At 38.9% G+C, this 4,896-nt stretch overlaps 1 pseudogene; it reads right to left on the bottom strand.

Moving 5' to 3' along the window:
- Positions 1-837: 837 nt before the first annotated feature.
- Positions 838-1,772, bottom strand: LOC123781463 (olfactory receptor 4N5-like; annotated as a pseudogene).
- Between the last annotated feature and the right edge of the window lie 3,124 nt (positions 1,773-4,896).

Genomic DNA, 4,896 nt, shown 5'->3' with positions numbered 1-4,896 from the left:
AGTTGGAAGTGTCGTGGCACATTTCACTAGGAGAGCTAGAGCCAGGGAAATGTCCAGGTAAATCCTACAGTATTAAAGTTGTGTTGCCTTTATCAGTTAAACCAAAAAAAAAAAAAAAGCAGGAAGTGTGAAATAATATAAATAAATATAAAACATTTGACAAGAAAGCAGATATTAATCCAGTCATATCAATAATAATCCTATTACATGTCACTCATTTTATAGGACCATTGTCATGCATTTACATATATACATACCTAACAAGACATCATACTATTTTTTGTACAGTCATTATTTAATACATACTTATTTATATATGTATCAACATATTTGACAAGCTACTACATTCCTTTTTGTGGTCTTTAAATGTACCAGTTCATAAGATCTTTGTACCCTTGTACTGGTCCTCTTATCTCTCTAGAATTTTCTTTCCCCATGTAATTCACACCCCATGGGTGTGTCTTTCAAGTTGTGTGGATATCAGCAAATGACTGCTCTAAAATAACTTGCTTAACAACCAAAAGCAAAGTAACTACCATCTCCCAGCCAAACTCTATCATAACATTAATTTTTATTTGCTTCAGAGCACTATCTCTTTTGGATCTTATGGGTTGTTTTCAATTTAATAGTTTAATCTGTGTTTATCTACTTGAGTATAATCCCAAAAGACCTGGAATCTTACCTGCCTTATTCACGTAGCTAGAATAGTGCCTGAAAATTGCAAGTACTTAATAAATGTAGTATTTGCTAAAATGACTGACTGAATCAGTGCATTAATGAGTAACTGATTTAATCAATTCCAACTGGATTTTCTCCTTTTTTGTCTGTACCATTCTTCTATTTAATTTGGCAAAACATGTGACGACTCAATAACCTCCTCATGGAAGCTTTCACTTCCTGGTTATGAAAAGTATAAATCACAGGGTTCATCAAAGGAAAGATGACTGTGTGGAAGAGAGAAACCACTTTGTCAGCTGGGAAGGCTCCGAATGGGCGAGTGTAGATGAAGATGGCAGGTCCAAACATCAGAAACACAGTGATAATGTGTGTGGTACATGTGGAAACAGCCTTATTCTTCCCTTCAGAGGAATGTCCCTTCACACGGCAGAGGATGACCACATAGGAGGCCAGAAGTCCCAGGAAGCAGAGCAGGGTGAGCAGGCCACTGTTGGAGACCATCAGGAGCTCCACCACAAAAGTGTCTGTGCAGGCCAGCTTGATGACCTGTGGCACATCACAGAAGAAGTTATCCAGCTGGTTTGGGCCACAGAAGGGCAAGCGGAGAATAAGGGCTGCTTGTACAATGGAATGAGTAAAGCCCCCAAGCCACAGAGCCAAGAGCAAGGCATAGCAGACTCTAGGGTTCATGACAGTGGAATAGTGCAAAGGATGACAGATGGTGACGTAGCGGTCAAAGGCCATCACAACAAGAAGGAACATCTCCCCCACCCCCAGGAAGTGCAAGAAAAAGAGCTGAGTGATGCAGCCTCTGTAGGAGATTATTTTCTTCTCAGAGAGGAAATCCACCAGTATCCTGGGAGCCACAATGAAGGAATAGGATGCATCCAGGAAAGCCAGATTTCCCAGAAAGAAGTAGAGGGGGGCTGTGAGGCCAGGGTCTGATCTGATGGTGAGGATGATAAAGAAGTTTCCAGGGGGATGAAGAGGTAGAAAACTAAAACTAGCACGAAGACTAGGAGTTGAGCATGTTGAGACTGTGTTAGACCAAGGAGGATGAATTCGGATACCACTGTGCTGTTCTCCCTCTCCATCTCTCCTCTGTCTGCAGAATAACAAAGTGTTATCTGTTATAACCACTTTTTCATCTACTCCATAGCTCTTCTCCAGATAAATACATTTACCACGGGCAACACTTGCCTACCTGAAAAAAATGCATGTCCCGTAAGTGTCTTCTGTTTTGCATTGACCCTTCTACCCTCCATTTCTTGATCCCTCCCTAAGACATCATTCTCATAACCACACTCTCATTCCCATTTAACCATGTGATTTTATATAATTGTGCTCCTCTCAGACTCTGGGCCACTTTGCTTGAAGAATAGTTGAAATTTCCTGATTAAAACAAAACTTAACCATTATTAAATTTGACAGGTGTGTTGTTTTCTCAGTTAACTGTGGTACACTGTTTCTAATGTTTAGATTTATTGCTGGGTTTGCATCGCTTCTCTTCATTCCCACAGAACAAAGAGCTTTTGCAAGTGCTTCTTTCCTTTGGCTTCTGTAAAATCCCTAGTTTTTTTTTTTATAATAATTTTTTATTACATGTTAGTCGTGATACAGTACATCCCTAGTTTTTGATGTAAAGTTCCATGATTCATTACTTGTGTATAACACCCAGTGCACCATGCAATGCATGCCCTCCTTAATACCCATCACCAGCCTATCCCATTCCCCCATCCCCCACCCCTCTGGAGCCCTCAGTTCGTTTCCCAGAGTCCATAGTCTCTCATGGTTCATTCCCCCTTCTGTTTAACCCCCCTCTTCTTCTTCCCTTTTTTCTCCTACCGATCTTCCTACTTCTTATGTTCCATAGATGAGAGAAACCATATGATAATTGTCTTTCTCTGCTGGACTTATTTCATTAAGCATTATCTCATCTCCTCCAGTGCCATCCATGTTGCAGCAAATATTGAGAACTCGTTCTTTCTGATGGCTGAGTAATATTCCATTGTATATATGAACCACATCTTCTTAATCCAGTCATCTGTTGAAGAGCATCTCAGCTCCTTCCACAATTTAGCTATTGTGGACAATGCTGCTATGAACATTGGGGTGCATATGGCCCTTCTCTTCACTACGTCTCTATCTTTGGGATAAATACCCAGTAGTGCAATGGCTGGATCATAGGGTAGCTCAATTTTTAACTTTTTAAGGGACCTCCACACTGTTTTCCAGAGTGGCTGTACCAACTTGCGTTCCCACCAACAATGTAAGAGGGATCCCCTTTCTCCACATCCTCTCCAACATTTGTTGTTTCCTGCCTTGTCAATTTTTGCCATTCTAACTGGCATAAGGTGGTATCTCAATGTGGTTTTGATTTGAATTTCCCTGATGGCTAATGATTTTGAACATTTTTTCAAGTTTTTGGTTGGTATCTCTATGTCTTGTTTGCTAAATGTGTGCATTACTTGTTCCTATCATACTGCTCTGCTTTGGTACTCTTGTGCACCTTTGTTCCAAATTGTTTTAGGGTCTCAAACAAGAATCCTACATTTTCCTAGCATAGAGGTATTCCCCTACGTACACCCTTGGTTGGGCCCCAATCCTGAATCTGCTACACACCCTGTTCTTAAATCCTAATGAATACTAATCCATGTTTATTTGCTTGCCATGTATCCATAACCTACTCTTCCCTCAGATCTTAGAATGATAGTCAAATGATAGCCTTCCCACAGATATTTTCATATAGAATGTATCAGAATATATAAAATATTTTGATGTCTCAATTAATATATTCAAAGCTTGCTAGAGCTGGAATTAGTCATGTAGAACATACAGTATGGCAGATGAGAAAAATAAAGCAGTTGCATTTCAGATTCTTAGTTTTGCAATGAGGTTTTTTAAAATTATCATTCACAAGTGGTTAGAAAAATAAGAGGTGTGTATTCCTCATTTTATGATTAGGATATTAATAATTAGTGTCCATCCATTGGTGTTATTTTATTTAGGTGCTTAAATAGTCATAATATTGCTTGTATAAATATTGCCCCTTTTCAGGATGTAATCTGGTCTAAGGAGGTATTCTGTTTAGAATTATATTTGTGGTTATTTTCTTGTATATTACTATATTACTGTATATCTATTTGTATATTACTATAATTGTAGAAATGTATTTTATAAATAAATACTCATATATTGTGATATCTGTTTATGTTTGACCATTGGCATGAATGATTTAAAAAATGAAAGATTGCAAAGTGTAACACAATACTGTAATGTGATATATAACTATATTTCTCTTGGTTTTGAATTACATGCAATACTTGTTTTTCCAAAGTAATACGGATATAATGGAATGCAGTTTGGCAATAAAAAGGAGTGACGTATTGTGACATGCTACAACATAGGTGAACTAAAAAACATTATTCTATGTGAAAGGAGCCAGTCACAAAGGAACATATCCTGTACAGTTCAATTTATGAAAATATGCAGACAAGGTAGATTGATATAGATAGAAAATAGAAGAATGGGTGCCTAGGGCTGTGGGTGGAATGGGGACTGACTATGAGTTTTCTTTTTGGGGAATATGAAAATGCTTTAAAGTTTATCATGGTAATGTTTGCATATCCCTGTACATACACTTAAAACCCTTGAGCTATGTATTTAAAATGGTAAATTTTATGTGTTGATTATATTTCAATAAATCTTTTTTAAAAATTTATTTATGAGAGAGAGTGGGGGAGGGGCAGAGGGAGAGGGAGAATCTCAAGCAGACTCTGCGCTGAGTATGGAGCCCAGTGTGGGGCTCCATCTCACAATCCTGAGATCATGACCTGAGCTGAAATCAAGAGTCAGACGCTTAACCGACTGAGCCACCGAGGCGCCCCAAATCTTTTTTTTTTTTTTTTTGAGTGCCATTAAAAGTGATGTGGAAAGGGGTAACTGGGTGGCTGAGTTGGTTAAGCGTCTGTGACTTTTGATTTCAGCTCAGGTAATAACTTCAAGGTCTTGGGATTGAGCCCTAAGTTGGGCTCCCTGCTCAGCAGGGAGTCTGCTTGTCTTGCTCCCCCTCTGCCCCTCTCCCTGCTCGTTCTCTCTCTCACTCTCTCTCATAAATAAATAAATCTTGAAAGTGATGTGGTACAGCCACTCTGGAAAATGGCATGTAGGTTCCTCAAGAAGTTAAGAATAGAGCTACCCTAGGACCAAGCAATTACA

This window comes from Ursus americanus, chromosome 34 (genome assembly GCF_024610735.1).
Source record: "Ursus americanus isolate L20-20 chromosome 34, mUrsAme1.1.p, whole genome shotgun sequence".
Lineage (NCBI taxonomy): Eukaryota > Metazoa > Chordata > Mammalia > Carnivora > Ursidae > Ursus > Ursus americanus.
This window is presented reverse-complemented; position numbering and strand designations above follow the sequence as displayed.